The sequence below is a fragment of the Taudactylus pleione genome, unplaced genomic scaffold, assembly GCF_031769625.1.
Source record: "Taudactylus pleione unplaced genomic scaffold, aTauple2 ptg000085l, whole genome shotgun sequence".
Classification (NCBI taxonomy): domain Eukaryota; kingdom Metazoa; phylum Chordata; class Amphibia; order Anura; family Myobatrachidae; genus Taudactylus; species Taudactylus pleione.
This window is the reverse complement of record NW_028284487.1, coordinates 13,456,107-13,476,106: the sequence shown is the minus strand read 5'-3', so window position 1 is coordinate 13,476,106 and position 20,000 is coordinate 13,456,107. Positions and strand designations below refer to the sequence as shown.

Here is a 20,000-nt window from a genome sequence, read left to right as displayed (position 1 = left end):
TACAGAAAAGTAGAAAAATAACATAGTTTGATGAGAAAACTAAAACTACAATTTTGATACTTATGATTTATGGCCAACCGTACAGTTAATGATGGGCCTATTTTAATGTGGAGGACTGTTGCTCCATCCACCCCATTGTTATTCTCGCCCTGTGTAATGTATTCAACTCTATGTATAAATAACTTTTTATGGCAAACCAGAAAAACCCTCTGTTACCTTTTTGAGTGCTGTAGCAATGGATTTCACATCCCAGATTGTGATTGCCCAAAATGGTGATATGATGATTTTTTAGAGAAAGCAAAAGTACATGGTGATATGGTAAATCATGAAGGAGATTGATAAATTAGATGATATGGGGGAATATTGCTGGTATCAGGTGCAAATAACATAACTATGATAATATAATAGTAGGCACACCCCCATGGCAAAGAAAGGAAGCATTTTTGGTTTATTCTACAGGTGTTTATGATCACTGAATGGTTTCTAAAATGTTTGAGTAATGGTTTAAAATTTATTTCAATGACATTTTTCCAGCAAGCCAAAATGTAGTCGGCAGAATTTGAACACGGATTTCTAGTCCATCGCCAAAACCCATCGGGCACGAATATTTAATATTTTATAACGTGTCATATTTGTTTAATTTTTTTTTACCATAAATATTTAAACAAGGTCCCACTGAGATTTGAACTCGGATCGCTGGATTCAGAGTCCAGAGTGCTAACCATTACACCATGGAACCTATAGATATGTTAGGCTAGGCTATAACAGTCCACATATAATAAACTGTATACTAAACTGGAGGTGCTTAAAATCTTTGAAATGCTACCAAACTATTTGCATATTATTAAGGCCGGACTAAGGGCCACATGGGTCAGGGGCTAAAATGTTTCAGGGCCTAAACTGAAATGGGGAGGAGATGTGACCAGTGCTATGTGGATGTAGCCAGATCCAAGTTGGTGTGTTCAACGCCTACACTGTCAGCCCCAATTTCTCTCTAAATACATAAAAGAAGAAAAATAACATAGTTTGATGAGAAAACTAAAACTACAATTTTAATACTTATGATTTATGGCCAACCGTACAGTTGATGGTGAGCCTATTTTTATGTGGAGGACTGTTGCTCCTTCCACCCCATTGTTATTCTCGCCCTGTGTATTGTTTTCAACTCTATGTATAAATAACTTTTTATGGCAAACCAGAAAAACCCTCTGTTACCTTTTTGAGTGCTGTAGCAATGGATTTCACATCCCAGATTGTAATTGCCCAAAATGGTGATATGATGATTTCTTAGAGAAAGCTAAAGTACATGGTGATATGGTAAAACATGAAGGAGATTGATAAATTAGATTATATGGGGGAATATTGCTGGTATCAGGTGCAAATAACATAACTATGATAAAATAATAGTAGGCACACCCCCATGGCAAAGAAAGGAAGCATTTTTGGTTTATTCTACAGGTGTTTATGATCACTGAATGGCTTCTAAAACGTTTGAGTATTGGTTTAAAATTTATTTCAATGACATTTTTCCAGCAAGCCAAAATGTAGTCGGCAGTATTTGAACAGGCGCTGGGAGACCCCAATGGATTTCTAGTCCATCGACAAAACCTATCGGACACGAATACATACATATTTTATAACGTGTCATATTTGTTTACTATTTTTACAATATATATTTAAACAAGGTCCCACCAAGATTTGAACTCAGATCGCTGGATTCAGAGTCCAGAGTGCTAACCATTACACCATGGAACCTTTTGACGTATTATGCCAGCCTGTAACAGTCCACATATAATAAACTGTATACTAAACTGGAGATGCTTAAAATCTTTGAAATGCTACCAAACTATTTGCATATTGTTAAGGCCGGACTAAGGGCCACATGGGTCAGGGGCTAAAATGTTTCAGGGCCTAAACTGAAATGGGGAGGAGATGTGACCAGTGCTATGTGGATGTAGCCAGATCCAAGTTGGTGTGTTCAACGCCTACACTGTCAGCCCCAATTTCTCTCTAAATACATAAAAGAAGAAAAATAACATAGTTTGATGAGAAAACTAAAACTACAATTTTAATACTTATGATTTATGGCCAACCGTACAGTTGATGGTGAGCCTATTTTTATGTGGAGGACTGTTGCTCCTTCCACCCCATTGTTATTCTCGCCCTGTGTATTGTTTTCAACTCTATGTATAAATAACTTTTTATGGCAAACCAGAAAAACCCTCTGTTACCTTTTTGAGTGCTGTAGCAATGGATTTCACATCCCAGATTGTAATTGCCCAAAATGGTGATATGATGATTTCTTAGAGAAAGCTAAAGTACATGGTGATATGGTAAAACATGAAGGAGATTGATAAATTAGATTATATGGGGGAATATTGCTGGTATCAGGTGCAAATAACATAACTATGATAAAATAATAGTAGGCACACCCCCATGGCAAAGAAAGGAAGCATTTTTGGTTTATTCTACAGGTGTTTATGATCACTGAATGGCTTCTAAAACGTTTGAGTATTGGTTTAAAATTTATTTCAATGACATTTTTCCAGCAAGCCAAAATGTAGTCGGCAGTATTTGAACAGGCGCTGGGAGACCCCAATGGATTTCTAGTCCATCGACAAAACCTATCGGACACGAATACATACATATTTTATAACGTGTCATATTTGTTTACTATTTTTACAATATATATTTAAACAAGGTCCCACCAAGATTTGAACTCAGATCGCTGGATTCAGAGTCCAGAGTGCTAACCATTACACCATGGAACCTTTTGACGTATTATGCCAGCCTGTAACAGTCCACATATAATAAACTGTATACTAAACTGGAGATGCTTAAAATCTTTGAAATGCTACCAAACTATTTGCATATTGTTAAGGCCGGACTAAGGGCCACATGGGTCAGGGGCTAAAATGTTTCAGGGCCTAAACTGAAATGGGGAGGAGATGTGACCAGTGCTATGTGGATGTAGCCAGATCCAAGTTGGTGTGTTCAACGCCTACACTGTCAGCCCCAATTTCTCTCTAAATACATAAAAGAAGAAAAATAACATAGTTTGATGAGAAAACTAAAACTACAATTTTAATACTTATGATTTATGGCCAACCGTACAGTTGATGGTGAGCCTATTTTTATGTGGAGGACTGTTGCTCCTTCCACCCCATTGTTATTCTCGCCCTGTGTATTGTTTTCAACTCTATGTATAAATAACTTTTTATGGCAAACCAGAAAAACCCTCTGTTACCTTTTTGAGTGCTGTAGCAATGGATTTCACATCCCAGATTGTAATTGCCCAAAATGGTGATATGATGATTTTTTAGAGAAAGCTAAAGTACATGGTGATATGGTAAAACATGAAGGAGATTGATAAATTAGATTATATGGGGGAATATTGCTGGTATCAGGTGCAAATAACATAACTATGATAAAATAATAGTAGGCACACCCCCATGGCAAAGAAAGGAAGCATTTTTGGTTTATTCTACAGGTGTTTATGATCACTGAATGGCTTCTAAAACGTTTGAGTATTGGTTTAAAATTTATTTCAATGACATTTTTCCAGCAAGCCAAAATGTAGTCGGCAGTATTTGAACAGGCGCTGGGAGACCCCAATGGATTTCTAGTCCATCGACAAAACCTATCAGACACGAATACATACATATTTTATAACGTGTCATATTTGTTTACTATTTTTACAATATATATTTAAACAAGGTCCCACCGAGATTTGAACTCGGATCGCTGGATTCAGAGTCCAGAGTGCTAACCATTACACCATGGCACCTTTTGACGTATTATGCCAGCCTGTAACAGTCCACATATAATAAACTGTATACTAAATGGAGATGCTTAAAATCTTTGAAATGCTACCAATCTATTTGCATATTGTTAAGGCCGGATTAAGGGCCACATGGGTCAGGGGCTAAAATGTTTCAGGGCCTATACTGAAAAGGTGAGGAGATGTGACCAGTGCTATGTGGATGTAGCCAGATCCAAGTGGGTTTGTACAACGCCTACACTATCAGCCCCAATTTCTCTCTAAATACAGAAAAGTAGAAAAATAACATAGTTTGATGAGAAAACTAAAACTACAATTTTGATACTTATGATTTATGGCCAACCGTACAGTTAATGATGGGCCTATTTTAATGTGGAGGACTGTTGCTCCATCCACCCCATTGTTATTCTCGCCCTGTGTAATGTATTCAACTCTATGTATAAATAACTTTTTATGGCAAACCAGAAAAACCCTCTGTTACCTTTTTGAGTGCTGTAGCAATGGATTTCACATCCCAGATTGTGATTGCCCAAAATGGTGATATGATGATTTTTTAGAGAAAGCAAAAGTACATGGTGATATGGTAAATCATGAAGGAGATTGATAAATTAGATGATATGGGGGAATATTGCTGGTATCAGGTGCAAATAACATAACTATGATAATATAATAGTAGGCACACCCCCATGGCAAAGAAAGGAAGCATTTTTGGTTTATTCTACAGGGGTTTATGATCACTGAATGGTTTCTAAAATGTTTGAGTAATGGTTTAAAATTTATTTCAATGACATTTTTCCAGCAAGCCAAAATGTAGTCGGCAGAATTTGAACACGGATTTCTAGTCCATCGCCAAAACCCATCGGGCACGAATATTTTATATTTTATAACGTGTCATATTTGTTTAATTTTTTTTTACCATAAATATTTAAACAAGGTCCCACTGAGATTTGAACTCGGATCGCTGGATTCAGAGTCCAGAGTGCTAACCATTACACCATGGAACCTATAGATATGTTAGGCCAGGCTATAACAGTCCACATATAATAAACTGTATACTAAACTGGAGGTGCTTAAAATCTTTGAAATGCTACCAAACTATTTGCATATTATTAAGGCCGGACTAAGGGCCACATGGGTCAGGGGCTAAAATGTTTCAGGGCCTAAACTGAAATGGGGAGGAGATGTGACCAGTGCTATGTGGATGTAGCCAGATCCAAGTTGGTGTGTTCAACGCCTACACTGTCAGCCCCAATTTCTCTCTAAATACATAAAAGAAGAAAAATAACATAGTTTGATGAGAAAACTAAAACTACAATTTTAATACTTATGATTTATGGCCAACCGTACAGTTGATGGTGAGCCTATTTTTATGTGGAGGACTGTTGCTCCTTCCACCCCATTGTTATTCTCGCCCTGTGTATTGTTTTCAACTCTATGTATAAATAACTTTTTATGGCAAACCAGAAAAACCCTCTGTTACCTTTTTGAGTGCTGTAGCAATGGATTTCACATCCCAGATTGTAATTGCCCAAAATGGTGATATGATGATTTCTTAGAGAAAGCTAAAGTACATGGTGATATGGTAAAACATGAAGGAGATTGATAAATTAGATTATATGGGGGAATATTGCTGGTATCAGGTGCAAATAACATAACTATGATAAAATAATAGTAGGCACACCCCCATGGCAAAGAAAGGAAGCATTTTTGGTTTATTCTACAGGTGTTTATGATCACTGAATGGCTTCTAAAACGTTTGAGTATTGGTTTAAAATTTATTTCAATGACATTTTTCCAGCAAGCCAAAATGTAGTCGGCAGTATTTGAACAGGCGCTGGGAGACCCCAATGGATTTCTAGTCCATCGACAAAACCTATCGGACACGAATACATACATATTTTATAACGTGTCATATTTGTTTACTATTTTTACAATATATATTTAAACAAGGTCCCACCAAGATTTGAACTCGGATCGCTGGATTCAGAGTCCAGAGTGCTAACCATTACACCATGGCACCTTTTAACGTATTATGCCAGCCTGTAACTGTCCACATATAATAAACTGTATACTAAACTGGAGATGCTTAAAATCTTTGAAATGCTACCAATCTATTTGCATATTGTTAAGGCCGGATTAAGGGCCACATGGGTCAGGGGCTAAAATGTTTCAGGGCCTATACTGAAAAGGTGAGATGTGACCAGTGCTATGTGGATGTAGCCAGATCCAAGTGGGTGTGTACAACGCCTACACTGTCAGCCCCAATTTCTCTCTAAATACAGAAAAGTAGAAAAATAACATAGTTTGATGAGAAAACTAAAACTACAATTTTGATATTTATGATTTATGGCCAACCGTATAGTTGATGATGGGCCTATTTTAATGTGGAGGACTGTTGCTCCATCCACCCCATTGTTATTCTCACCCTGTGTATTGTTTTCAACTCTATGTATAAATAACTTTTTATGGCAAACCAGAAAAACCCTCTGTTACCTTTTTGAGTGCTGTAGCAATGGATTTCACATCCCAGATTGTGATTGCCCAAAATGGTGATATGATGATTTTTTAGAGAAAGCTAAAGTACATGGTGATATGGTAAATCATGAAGGAGATTGATAAATTAGATGATATGGGGGAATATTGCTGGTATCAGGTGCAAATAACATAACTATGATAATATAATAGTAGGCACACCCCCATGGCAAAGAAAGGATGCATTTTTGGTTTATTCTACAGGTGTTTATGATCACTGAATGGTTTCTAAAACGTTTGAGTATTGGTTTAAAATTTATTTCAATGACGTTTTTCCAGCAAGCCAAAATGTAGTCGGCAGTATTTCAACACGCGCTGGGAGACCCCAATGGATTTCAAGTCCATCGCCAAAACCTATCGGCCACGAATACATACATATTTTATAACGTGTCATATTTGTCTACTATTTTTACAATAAATATTTAAACAAGGTCCCACCGAGATTTGAACTCGGATCGCTGGATTCAGAGTCCAGAGTGCTAACCATTACACCATGGAATCTATTGATATGTTATGAAAGGCTGCAACAGTCCACATATAATAAACTGTATACTAAACTGGAGGTGCTTAAAATCTTTGAAATGCTACCAAACTATTTGCATATTGTTAAGGCTGGACTAAGGGCCACATGGGTCAGGGGCTAAAATGTTTCAGGGCCTATACTGAAATGGGGAGGAGATGTGACCAGTGCTATGTGGATGTAGCCAGATCCAAGTGGGTGTGTACAACGCCTACACTGTCAGCCCCAATTTCTCTCTAAATACAGAAAAGTAGAAAAATAACATAGTTTGATGAGAAAACTAAAACTACAATTTTGATACTTATGATTTATGGCCAACCGTACAGTTGATGATGGGCCTATTTTAATGTGGAGGACTGTTGCTCCATCCACCCCATTGTTATTCTCGCCCTGTGTATTGTTTTCAACTCTATGTATAAATAACTTTTTATGGCAAACCAGAAAAACCCTCTGTTACCTTTTTGAGTGCTGTAGCAATGGATTTCACATCCCAGATTGTGATTGCCCAAAATGGTGATATGATGATTTTTTAGAGAAAGCTAAAGTACATGGTGATATGGTAAATCATGAAGGAGATTGATAAATTAGATGATATGGGGGAATATTGCTGGTATCAGGTGCAAATAACATAACTATGATAATATAATAGTAGGCACACCCCCATGGCAAAGAAAGGAAGCATTTTTGGTTTATTCTACAGTTGTTTATGATCACTGAATGGTTTCTAAAATGTTTGAGTATTGGTTTAAAATTTATTTCAATGACATTTTTCCAGCAAGCCAAAATGTAGTAGGCAGTATTTGAAAACGCGGTGGGAGACCCCAATGGATTTCTAGTCCATCGCCAAAACCAATCGGCCACGAATAAATACATATTTTATAATGTGTCATATTTGTTTACTTTTTTTACAATAAATATTTAAACAAGATCCCTCCGAGATTTTAACTCGGATCGCTGGATTCAGAGTCCAGAGTGCTCACCATTACACCATGGAACCTATTGATATGTTATAAAGGCTGTAACAGTCCACATATAATAAACTGTATACTAAACTGGAGGTGCTTAAAATCTTTGAAATGCTACCAAACTATTTGCATATTGTTAAGGCCGGACTAAGGGCCACATGGGTCAGGGGCTAAAATGTTTCAGGGCCTAATCTGAAATGGGGAGGAGATGTGACCAGTGCTAAGTGGATGTAGCCAGATCCAAGTGGGTGTGTACAACGCCTACACTGTCAGCCCCAATTTCTCTCTAAATACAGAAAAGTAGAAAAATAACATAGTTTGATGAGAAAACTAAAACTACAATTTTGATACTTATGATTTATGGCCAACCGTACAGTTGATGATGGGCCTATTTTAATGTGGAGGACTGTTGCTCCATCCACCCCATTGTTATTCTCGCCCTGTGTATTGTTTTCAACTCTATGTATAAACAACTTTTTATGGCAAACCAGAAAAACCCTCTGTTACCTTTTTGAGTGCTGTAGCAATGGATTTCACATCCCAGATTGTGATTGCCCAAAATGGTGATATGATGATTTTTTACAGAAAGCTAAAGTACATGGTGATATGGTAAATCATGAAGGAGATTGATAAATTAGATGATATGGGGGAATATTGCTGGTATCAGGTGCAAATAACATAACTATGATAATATAATAGTAGGCACACCCCATGGCATAGAAAGGAAGCATTTTTGGTTTATTCTACAGGTGTTTATGATCACTGAATGGATTCTAAAATGTTTGAGTATTGGTTTAAAATTTATTTCAATGACATTTTTCCAGCAAGCCAAAATGTAGTAGGCAGTATTTGAAAACGCGGTGGGAGACCCCAATGGATTTCTAGTCCATCGCCAAAACCAATCGGCCACGAATACATACATATTTTATAATGTGTCATATTTGTTTACTATTTTTACAATAAATATTTAAACAAGGTCCCACCGAGATTTGAACTCGGATCGCTGGATTCAGAGTCCAGAGTGCTAACCATCACACCATGGAACCTACTGATATGTTATGAAAGGCTGTAACAGTCCACATATAATAAACTGTATACTAAACTGGAGGTGCTTAAAATCTTTGAAATGCTACCAAACTATTTGCATATTGTTAAGGCCGGACTAAGGGCCACATGGGTCAGGGGCTAAAATGTTTCAGGGCCTAAACTGAAATGGGGAGGAGATGTGACCAGTGCTATGTGGATGTAGCCAGATCCAAGTGGGTGTGTACAACGCCTACACTGTCAGCCCCAATTTCTCTCTAAATACAGAAAAGTAGAAAAATAACATAGTTTGATGAGAAATCTAAAACTACAATTTTGATACTTATTATTTATGGCCAACCGTACAGTTGATGATGGGCCTATTTTAATGTGGAGGACTGTTGCTCCATCCACCCCATTGTTATTCTCACCCTGTGTATTGTTTTCAACTCTATGTATAAATAACTTTTTATGGCAAACCAGAAAAACCCTCTGTTACCTTTTTGAGTGCTGTAGCAATGGATTTCACATCCCAGATTGTGATTGCCCAAAATGGTGATATGATGATTTTTTAGAGAAAGCTAAAGTACATGGTGATATGGTAAATCATGAAGGAGATTGATAAATTAAATGATATGGGGGAATATTGCTGGTATCAGGTGCAAGTAACATAACTATGATAATATAATAGTAGACACACCCCCATGGCATAGAAAGGAAGCATTTTTGGTTTATTCTACAGGTGTTTATGATCACTGAATGGTTTCTAAAATGTTTGAGTATTGGTTTAAAATTTATTTCAATGACATTTTTCCAGCAAGCCAAAATGTAGTCGGCAGTATTTGAACACGCGGTGGGAGACCCCAATGGATTTCTAGTCCATCGCCAAAACCAATCGGCCACGAATACATACATATTTAATAATGTGTCATATTTGTTTACTTTTTTTACAATAAATATTTAAACAAGGTCCCACTGAGATTTGAACTCGGATCGCTGGATTCAGAGTCCAGAGTGCTAACCATTACACCATGGAACCTATTGACGTATTATGCCAGGCTGTAACAGTCCACATATAATAAACTGTATACTAAACTGGAGATGCTTAAAATCTTTGAAATGCTACCAATCTATTTGCATATTGTTAAGGCCGGATTAAGGGCCACATGGGTCAGGGGCTAAAATGTTTCAGGGCCTATACTGAAAAGGTGAGGAGATGTGACCAGTGCTATGTGGATGTAGCCAGATCCAAGTGGGTGTGTACAACGCCTACACTGTCAGCCCCAATTTCTCTCTAAATACAGAAAAGTAGAAAAATAAGATAGTTTGATGAGAAAACTAAAACTATAATTTTGATATTTATGATTTATGGCCAACCGTACAGTTGATGATGGGCCTATTTTAATGTGGAGGACTGTTGCTCCATCCACCCCATTGTTATTCTCGCCCTGTGTATTGTTTTCAACTCTATGTATGAATAACTTTTTATGGCAAACCAGAAAAACCCTCTGTTACCTTTTTGAGTGCTGTAGCAATGGATTTCACATCCCAGATTGTGATTGCCCAAAATGGTGATATGATGATTTTTTAGAGAAAGCTAAAGTACATGGTGATATGGTAAATCATGAAGGAGATTGATAAATTAGATGATATGGGGGAATATTGCTGGTATCAGGTGCAAATAACATAACTATGATAATATAATAGTAGACACACCCCCATGGCATAGAAAGGAAGCATTTTTGGTTTATTCTACAGGTGTTTATGATCACTGAATGGTTTCTAAAATGTTTGAGTATTGGTTTAAAATTTATTTCAATGACATTTTTCCAGCAAGCCAAAATGTAGTCGGCAGTATTTGAACACGCGGTGGGAGACCCCAATGGATTTCTAGTCCATCGCCAAAACCAATCGGCCACGAATACATACATATTTTATAATGTGTCATATTTGTTTACTTTTTTTACAATAAATATTTAAACAAGATCCCACCGAGATTTTAACTCGGATCGCTGGATTTAGAGTCCAGAGTGCTAACCATTACACCATGGAACCTGTTGACGTGTTATGCCAGGCTGTAACAGTCCACATATAATAAACTGTATACTAAACTGGAGATGCTTAAAATCTTTGAAATGCTACCAATCTATTTGCATATTGTTAAGTCCGGATTAAGGGCCACATGGATCAGGGGCTAAAATGTTTCAGGGCCTATACTGAAAAGGTGAGGAGATGTGACCAGTGCTATGTGGATGTAGCCAGATCCAAGTGGGTGTGTACAACGCCTACACTGTCAGCCCCAATTTCTCTCTAAATACAGAAAAGTAGAAAATTAACATAGTTTGATGAGAAAACTAAAACTACAATTTTGATACTTATGATTTATGGCCAACCGTACAGTTGATGATGGGCCTATTTTAATGTGGAGGACTGTTGCTCCATCCACCCCATTGTTATTCTCGCCCTGTGTATTGTTTTCATCGCTATGTATAAATAACTTTTTATGGCAAATGAGAAAAACCCTCTGTTACCTTTTTGAGTGCTGTAGCAATGGATTTCACATCCCAGATTGTGATTGCCCAAAATGGTGATATGATGATTTTTTAGAGAAAGCTAAAGTACATGGTGATATGGTAAATCATGAAGGAGATTGATAAATTAGATGATATGGGGGAATATTGCTGGTATCAGGTGCAAATAACATAACTATGATAATATAATAGTAGACACACCCCTTTGGCATAGAAAGGAAGCATTTTTGGTTTATTCTACATGTGTTTATGATCACTGAATGGTTTCTAAAATGTTTGAGTATTGGTTTACAATTTATTTCAATGACATTTTTCCAGCAAGCCAAAATGTAGTCGGCAGTATTTGAACACGCGGTGGGAGACCCCAATGGATTTCTAGTCCATCGCCAAAACCAATCGGCCACGAATACATACATATTTAATAATGTGTCATATTTGTTTAGTTTTTTTACAATAAATATTTAAACAAGGTCCCACCGAGATTTGAACTCAGATCGCTGGATTCAGAGTCCAGAGTGCTAACCATTACACCATGGAACCTATTGACATATTATGCCAGGCTGTAACAGTCCACATATAATTAACTGTATACTAAACTGGAGATGCTTAAAATCTTTGAAATGCTACCAATCTATTTGCATATTGTTAAGTCCGGATTAAGGGCCACATGGGTCAGGGGCTAAAATGTTTCAGGGCCTATACTGAAAAGGTGAGGAGATGTGACCAGTGCTATGTGGATGTAGCCAGATCCAAGTGGGTGTGTACAACGCCTACACTGTCAGCCCCAATTTCTCTCTAAATACAGAAAAGTAGAAAATTAACATAGTTTGATGAGAAAACTAAAACTACAATTTTGATACTTATGATTTATGGCCAACCGTACAGTTGATGATGGGCCTATTTTAATGTGGAGGACTGTTGCTCCATCCACCCCATTGTTATTCTCGCCCTGTGTATTGTTTTCATCGCTATGTATAAATAACTTTTTATGGCAAATGAGAAAAACCCTCTGTTACCTTTTTGAGTGCTGTAGCAATGGATTTCACATCCCAGATTGTGATTGCCCAAAATGGTGATATGATGATTTTTTAGAGAAAGCTAAAGTACATGGTGATATGGTAAATCATGAAGGAGATTGATAAATTAGATGATATGGGGGAATATTGCTGGTATCAGGTGCAAATAACATAACTATGATAATATAATAGTAGACACACCCCTTTGGCATAGAAAGGAAGCATTTTTGGTTTATTCTACATGTGTTTATGATCACTGAATGGTTTCTAAAATGTTTGAGTATTGGTTTACAATTTATTTCAATGACATTTTTCCAGCAAGCCAAAATGTAGTCGGCAGTATTTGAACACGCGGTGGGAGACCCCAATGGATTTCTAGTCCATCGCCAAAACCAATCGGCCACGAATACATACATATTTAATAATGTGTCATATTTGTTTAGTTTTTTTACAATAAATATTTAAACAAGGTCCCACCGAGATTTGAACTCAGATCGCTGGATTCAGAGTCCAGAGTGCTAACCATTACACCATGGAACCTATTGACATATTATGCCAGGCTGTAACAGTCCACATATAATTAACTGTATACTAAACTGGAGATGCTTAAAATCTTTGAAATGCTACCAATCTATTTGGATATTGTTAAGGCCGGCTAAGGGCCACATGGGTCAGGGGCTAAAATGTTTCAGGGCCTATACTGAAAAGGTGAGGAGATGTGACCAGTGCTATGTGGATGTAGCCAGATCCAAGTGGGTGTGTACAACGCCTACACTGTCAGCCCCAATTTCTCTCTAAATACAGAAAAGTAGAAAATTAACATAGTTTGATGAGAAAACTAAAACTACAATTTTGATACTTATGATTTATGGCCAACCGTACAGTTGATGATGGGCCTATTTTAATGTGGAGGACTGTTGCTCCATCCACCCCATTGTTATTCTCGCCCTGTGTATTGTTTTCATCGCTATGTATAAATAACTTTTTATGGCAAATGAGAAAAACCCTCTGTTACCTTTTTGAGTGCTGTAGCAATGGATTTCACATCCCAGATTGTGATTGCCCAAAATGGTGATATGATGATTTTTTAGAGAAAGCTAAAGTACATGGTGATATGGTAAATCATGAAGGAGATTGATAAATTAGATGATATGGGGGAATATTGCTGGTATCAGGTGCAAATAACATAACTATGATAATATAATAGTAGACACACCCCCTTGGCATAGAAAGGAAGCATTTTTGGTTTATTCTACATGTGTTTATGATCACTGAATGGTTTCTAAAATGTTTGAGTATTGGTTTACAATTTATTTCAATGACATTTTTCCAGCAAGCCAAAATGTAGTCGGCAGTATTTGAACACGCGGTGGGAGACCCCAATGGATTTCTAGTCCATCGCCAAAACCAATCGGCCACGAATTACTTTTTTTACAATAAATATTTAAACAAGGTCCCACCAAGATTTGAACTCGGATCGCTGAATTCAGAGTCCAGAGTGCTAACCATTACACCATGGAACCTATTGACATATTATGCCAGGCTGTAACAGTCCACATATAATAAACTGTATTCTAAACTGGAGATGATTAAAATCTTTGAAATGCTACCAATCTATTTGCATATTGTTAAGTCCGGATAAAGGGCCACATGGGTCAGGGGCTAAAATGTTTCAGGGCCTATACTGAAAAGGTGAGGAGATGTGACCAGTGCTATGTGGATGTAGCCAGATCCAAGTGGGTGTGTACAACGCCTACACTGTCAGCCCCAATTTCTCTCTAAATACAGAAAAGTAGAAAATTAACATAGTTTGATGAGAAAACTAAAACTACAATTTTGATACTTATGATTTATGGCCAACCGTACAGTTGATGATGGGCCTATTTTAATGTGGAGGACTGTTGCTCCATCCACCCCATTGTTATTCTCGCCCTGTGTATTGTTTTCATCGCTATGTATAAATAACTTTTTATGGCAAATGAGAAAAACCCTCTGTTACCTTTTTGAGTGCTGTAGCAATGGATTTCACATCCCAGATTGTGATTGCCCAAAATGGTGATATGATGATTTTTTAGAGAAAGCTAAAGTACATGGTGATATGGTAAATCATGAAGGAGATTGATAAATTAGATGATATGGGGGAATATTGCTGGTATCAGGTGCAAATAACATAACTATGATAATATAATAGTAGACACACCCCCTTGGCATAGAAAGGAAGCATTTTTGGTTTATTCTACATGTGTTTATGATCACTGAATGGTTTCTAAAATGTTTGAGTATTGGTTTACAATTTATTTCAATGACATTTTTCCAGCAAGCCAAAATGTAGTCGGCAGTATTTGAACACGCGGTGGGAGACCCCAATGGATTTCTAGTCCATCGCCAAAACCAATCGGCCACGAATACATACATATTTAATAATGTGTCATATTTGTTTAGTTTTTTTACAATAAATATTTAAACAAGGTCCCACCGAGATTTGATCTCAGATCGCTGGATTCAGAGTCCAGAGTGCTAACCATTACACCATGGAACCTATTGACGTATTATGCCAGGCTGTAACAGTCCACATATAATAAACTGTATACTAAACTGGAGATGCTTAAAATCTTTGAAATGCTACCAATCTATTTGCATATTGTTAAGGCCGGCTAAGGGCCACATGGGTCAGGGGCTAAAATGTTTCAGGGCCTATACTGAAAAGGTGAGGAGATGTGACCAGTGCTATGTGGATGTAGCCAGATCCAAGTGGGTGTGTACAACGCCTACACTGTCAGCCCCAATTTCTCTCTAAATACAGAAAAGTAGAAAAATAAGATAGTTTGATGAGAAAACTAAAACTATAATTTTGATATTTATGATTTATGGCCAACCGTATAGTTGATGATGGGCCTATTTTAATGTGGAGGACTGTTGCTCCATCCACCACATTGTTATTCTCGCCCTGTGTATTGTTTTCAACTCTATGTATAAATAACTTTTTATGGCAAACCAGAAAAACCCTCTGTTACCTTTTTGAGTGCTGTAGCAATGGATTTCACATCCCAGATTGTGATTGCCCAAAATGGTGATATGATGATTTTTTAGAGAAAGCTAAAGTACATAGTGATATGGTAAATCATGAAGGAGATTGATAAATTAGATGATATGGGGGAATATTGCTGGTATCAGGTGCAAATAACATAACTATGATAATATAATAGTAGACACACCCCCATGGCATAGAAAGGAAGCATTTTTGGTTTATTCTACAGGTGTTTATGATCACTGAATGGTTTCTAAAATGTTTGAGTATTGGTTTAAAATTTATTTCAATGACATTTTTCCAGCAAGCCAAAATGTAGTCGGCAGTATTTGAACACGCGGTGGGAGACCCCAATGGATTTCTAGTCCATCGCCAAAACCAATCGGCCACGAATACATACATATTTTATAATGTGTCATATTTGTTTACTTTTTTTACAATAAATATTTAAACAAGATCCCACCGAGATTTTAACTCGGATCGCTGGATTTAGAGTCCAGAGTGCTAACCATTACACCATGGAACCTGTTGACGTGTTATGCCAGGCTGTAACAGTCCACATATAATAAACTGTATACTAAACTGGAGATGCTTAAAATCTTTGAAATGCTACCAATCTATTTGCATATTGTTAAGTCCGGATTAAGGGCCACATGGATCAGGGGCTAAAATGTTTCAGGGCCTATACTGAAAAGGTGAGGAGATGTGACCAGTGCTATGTGGATGTAGCCAGATCCAAGTGGGTGTGTACAACGCCTACACTGTCAGCCCCAATTTCTCTCTAAATACAGAAAAGTAGAAAATTAACATAGTTTGATGAGAAAACTAAAACTACAATTTTGATACTTATGATTTATGGCCAACCGTACAGTTGATGATGGGCCTATTTTAATGTGGAGGACTGTTGCTCCATCCACCCCATTGTTATTCTCGCCCTGTGTATTGTTTTCATCGCTATGTATAAATAACTTTTTATGGCAAATGAGAAAAACCCTCTGTTACCTTTTTGAGTGCTGTAGCAATGGATTTCACATCCCAGATTGTGATTGCCCAAAATGGTGATATGATGATTTTTTAGAGAAAGCTAAAGTACATGGTGATATGGTAAATCATGAAGGAGATTGATAAATTAGATGATATGGGGGAATATTGCTGGTATCAGGTGCAAATAACATAACTATGATAATATAATAGTAGACACACCCCTTTGGCATAGAAAGGAAGCATTTTTGGTTTATTCTACATGTGTTTATGATCACTGAATGGTTTCTAAAATGTTTGAGTATTGGTTTACAATTTATTTCAATGACATTTTTCCAGCAAGCCAAAATGTAGTCGGCAGTATTTGAACACGCGGTGGGAGACCCCAATGGATTTCTAGTCCATCGCCAAAACCAATCGGCCACGAATACATACATATTTAATAATGTGTCATATTTGTTTAGTTTTTTTACAATAAATATTTAAACAAGGTCCCACCGAGATTTGAACTCAGATCGCTGGATTCAGAGTCCAGAGTGCTAACCATTACACCATGGAACCTATTGACATATTATGCCAGGCTGTAACAGTCCACATATAATTAACTGTATACTAAACTGGAGATGCTTAAAATCTTTGAAATGCTACCAATCTATTTGCATATTGTTAAGTCCGGATTAAGGGCCACATGGGTCAGGGGCTAAAATGTTTCAGGGCCTATACTGAAAAGGTGAGGAGATGTGACCAGTGCTATGTGGATGTAGCCAGATCCAAGTGGGTGTGTACAACGCCTACACTGTCAGCCCCAATTTCTCTCTAAATACAGAAAAGTAGAAAATTAACATAGTTTGATGAGAAAACTAAAACTACAATTTTGATACTTATGATTTATGGCCAACCGTACAGTTGATGATGGGCCTATTTTAATGTGGAGGACTGTTGCTCCATCCACCCCATTGTTATTCTCGCCCTGTGTATTGTTTTCATCGCTATGTATAAATAACTTTTTATGGCAAATGAGAAAAACCCTCTGTTACCTTTTTGAGTGCTGTAGCAATGGATTTCACATCCCAGATTGTGATTGCCCAAAATGGTGATATGATGATTTTTTAGAGAAAGCTAAAGTACATGGTGATATGGTAAATCATGAAGGAGATTGATAAATTAGATGATATGGGGGAATATTGCTGGTATCAGGTGCAAATAACATAACTATGATAATATAATAGTAGACACACCCCTTTGGCATAGAAAGGAAGCATTTTTGGTTTATTCTACATGTGTTTATGATCACTGAATGGTTTCTAAAATGTTTGAGTATTGGTTTACAATTTATTTCAATGACATTTTTCCAGCAAGCCAAAATGTAGTCGGCAGTATTTGAACACGCGGTGGGAGACCCCAATGGATTTCTAGTCCATCGCCAAAACCAATCGGCCACGAATACATACATATTTAATAATGTGTCATATTTGTTTAGTTTTTTTACAATAAATATTTAAACAAGGTCCCACCGAGATTTGAACTCAGATCGCTGGATTCAGAGTCCAGAGTGCTAACCATTACACCATGGAACCTATTGACATATTATGCCAGGCTGTAACAGTCCACATATAATTAACTGTATACTAAACTGGAGATGCTTAAAATCTTTGAAATGCTACCAATCTATTTGGATATTGTTAAGGCCGGCTAAGGGCCACATGGGTCAGGGGCTAAAATGTTTCAGGGCCTATACTGAAAAGGTGAGGAGATGTGACCAGTGCTATGTGGATGTAGCCAGATCCAAGTGGGTGTGTACAACGCCTACACTGTCAGCCCCAATTTCTCTCTAAATACAGAAAAGTAGAAAATTAACATAGTTTGATGAGAAAACTAAAACTACAATTTTGATACTTATGATTTATGGCCAACCGTACAGTTGATGATGGGCCTATTTTAATGTGGAGGACTGTTGCTCCATCCACCCCATTGTTATTCTCGCCCTGTGTATTGTTTTCATCGCTATGTATAAATAACTTTTTATGGCAAATGAGAAAAACCCTCTGTTACCTTTTTGAGTGCTGTAGCAATGGATTTCACATCCCAGATTGTGATTGCCCAAAATGGTGATATGATGATTTTTTAGAGAAAGCTAAAGTACATGGTGATATGGTAAATCATGAAGGAGATTGATAAATTAGATGATATGGGGGAATATTGCTGGTATCAGGTGCAAATAACATAACTATGATAATATAATAGTAGACACACCCCCTTGGCATAGAAAGGAAGCATTTTTGGTTTATTCTACATGTGTTTATGATCACTGAATGGTTTCTAAAATGTTTGAGTATTGGTTTACAATTTATTTCAATGACATTTTTCCAGCAAGCCAAAATGTAGTCGGCAGTATTTGAACACGCGGTGGGAGACCCCAATGGATTTCTAGTCCATCGCCAAAACCAATCGGCCACGAATTACTTTTTTTACAATAAATATTTAAACAAGGTCCCACCAAGATTTGAACTCGGATCGCTGAATTCAGAGTCCAGAGTGCTAACCATTACACCATGGAACCTATTGACATATTATGCCAGGCTGTAACAGTCCACATATAATAAACTGTATTCTAAACTGGAGATGATTAAAATCTTTGAAATGCTACCAATCTATTTGCATATTGTTAAGTCCGGATAAAGGGCCACATGGGTCAGGGGCTAAAATGTTTCAGGGCCTATACTGAAAAGGTGAGGAGATGTGACCAGTGCTATGTGGATGTAGCCAGATCCAAGTGGGTGTGTACAACGCCTACACTGTCAGCCCCAATTTCTCTCTAAATACAGAAAAGTAGAAAATTAACATAGTTTGATGAGAAAACTAAAACTACAATTTTGATACTTATGATTTATGGCCAACCGTACAGTTGATGATGGGCCTATTTTAATGTGGAGGACTGTTGCTCCATCCACCCCATTGTTATTCTCGCCCTGTGTATTGTTTTCATCGCTATGTATAAATAACTTTTTATGGCAAATGAGAAAAACCCTCTGTTACCTTTTTGAGTGCTGTAGCAATGGATTTCACATCCCAGATTGTGATTGCCCAAAATGGTGATATGATGATTTTTTAGAGAAAGCTAAAGTACATGGTGATATGGTAAATCATGAAGGAGATTGATAAATTAGATGATATGGGGGAATATTGCTGGTATCAGGTGCAAATAACATAACTATGATAATATAATAGTAGACACACCCCCTTGGCATAGAAAGGAAGCATTTTTGGTTTATTCTACATGTGTTTATGATCACTGAATGGTTTCTAAAATGTTTGAGTATTGGTTTACAATTTATTTCAATGACATTTTTCCAGCAAGCCAAAATGTAGTCGGCAGTATTTGAACACGCGGTGGGAGACCCCAATGGATTTCTAGTCCATCGCCAAAACCAATCGGCCACGAATACATACATATTTAATAATGTGTCATATTTGTTTAGTTTTTTTACAATAAATATTTAAACAAGGTCCCACCGAGATTTGATCTCAGATCGCTGGATTCAGAGTCCAGAGTGCTAACCATTACACCATGGAACCTATTGACGTATTATGCCAGGCTGTAACAGTCCACATATAATAAACTG

General features: G+C 37.2%; 17 non-coding genes across 17 annotated transcripts; all 17 read right to left on the bottom strand.

The window, feature by feature from the left end:
• Positions 1–667: 667 nt before the first annotated feature.
• TRNAQ-CUG (transfer RNA glutamine (anticodon CUG)) lies at positions 668–739 on the bottom strand. Its single transcript has one exon. It is a non-coding gene; the product is annotated as a tRNA-Gln (tRNA).
• A 944-nt stretch (positions 740–1,683) lies between these two features.
• TRNAQ-CUG (transfer RNA glutamine (anticodon CUG)) lies at positions 1,684–1,755 on the bottom strand. Its single transcript has one exon. It is a non-coding gene; the product is annotated as a tRNA-Gln (tRNA).
• Positions 1,756–2,699: 944 nt separating this feature from the next.
• Positions 2,700–2,771, bottom strand: TRNAQ-CUG (transfer RNA glutamine (anticodon CUG)). The gene has a single exon. It is a non-coding gene; the product is annotated as a tRNA-Gln (tRNA).
• A 944-nt stretch (positions 2,772–3,715) lies between these two features.
• TRNAQ-CUG (transfer RNA glutamine (anticodon CUG)) lies at positions 3,716–3,787 on the bottom strand. The gene has a single exon. It is a non-coding gene; the product is annotated as a tRNA-Gln (tRNA).
• Positions 3,788–4,713: 926 nt separating this feature from the next.
• TRNAQ-CUG (transfer RNA glutamine (anticodon CUG)) lies at positions 4,714–4,785 on the bottom strand. The gene has a single exon. It is a non-coding gene; the product is annotated as a tRNA-Gln (tRNA).
• Positions 4,786–5,729: 944 nt separating this feature from the next.
• On the bottom strand, positions 5,730–5,801 carry TRNAQ-CUG (transfer RNA glutamine (anticodon CUG)). Its single transcript has one exon. It is a non-coding gene; the product is annotated as a tRNA-Gln (tRNA).
• A 941-nt stretch (positions 5,802–6,742) lies between these two features.
• On the bottom strand, positions 6,743–6,814 carry TRNAQ-CUG (transfer RNA glutamine (anticodon CUG)). Its single transcript has one exon. It is a non-coding gene; the product is annotated as a tRNA-Gln (tRNA).
• A 1,958-nt stretch (positions 6,815–8,772) lies between these two features.
• On the bottom strand, positions 8,773–8,844 carry TRNAQ-CUG (transfer RNA glutamine (anticodon CUG)). The gene has a single exon. It is a non-coding gene; the product is annotated as a tRNA-Gln (tRNA).
• Positions 8,845–9,788: 944 nt separating this feature from the next.
• TRNAQ-CUG (transfer RNA glutamine (anticodon CUG)) lies at positions 9,789–9,860 on the bottom strand. Its single transcript has one exon. It is a non-coding gene; the product is annotated as a tRNA-Gln (tRNA).
• A 1,960-nt stretch (positions 9,861–11,820) lies between these two features.
• On the bottom strand, positions 11,821–11,892 carry TRNAQ-CUG (transfer RNA glutamine (anticodon CUG)). The gene has a single exon. It is a non-coding gene; the product is annotated as a tRNA-Gln (tRNA).
• A 944-nt stretch (positions 11,893–12,836) lies between these two features.
• Positions 12,837–12,908, bottom strand: TRNAQ-CUG (transfer RNA glutamine (anticodon CUG)). The gene has a single exon. It is a non-coding gene; the product is annotated as a tRNA-Gln (tRNA).
• Positions 12,909–13,819: 911 nt separating this feature from the next.
• Positions 13,820–13,891, bottom strand: TRNAQ-CUG (transfer RNA glutamine (anticodon CUG)). The gene has a single exon. It is a non-coding gene; the product is annotated as a tRNA-Gln (tRNA).
• A 944-nt stretch (positions 13,892–14,835) lies between these two features.
• Positions 14,836–14,907, bottom strand: TRNAQ-CUG (transfer RNA glutamine (anticodon CUG)). The gene has a single exon. It is a non-coding gene; the product is annotated as a tRNA-Gln (tRNA).
• A 1,959-nt stretch (positions 14,908–16,866) lies between these two features.
• Positions 16,867–16,938, bottom strand: TRNAQ-CUG (transfer RNA glutamine (anticodon CUG)). Its single transcript has one exon. It is a non-coding gene; the product is annotated as a tRNA-Gln (tRNA).
• Positions 16,939–17,882: 944 nt separating this feature from the next.
• Positions 17,883–17,954, bottom strand: TRNAQ-CUG (transfer RNA glutamine (anticodon CUG)). The gene has a single exon. It is a non-coding gene; the product is annotated as a tRNA-Gln (tRNA).
• Positions 17,955–18,865: 911 nt separating this feature from the next.
• On the bottom strand, positions 18,866–18,937 carry TRNAQ-CUG (transfer RNA glutamine (anticodon CUG)). The gene has a single exon. It is a non-coding gene; the product is annotated as a tRNA-Gln (tRNA).
• A 944-nt stretch (positions 18,938–19,881) lies between these two features.
• Positions 19,882–19,953, bottom strand: TRNAQ-CUG (transfer RNA glutamine (anticodon CUG)). Its single transcript has one exon. It is a non-coding gene; the product is annotated as a tRNA-Gln (tRNA).
• Between the last annotated feature and the right edge of the window lie 47 nt (positions 19,954–20,000).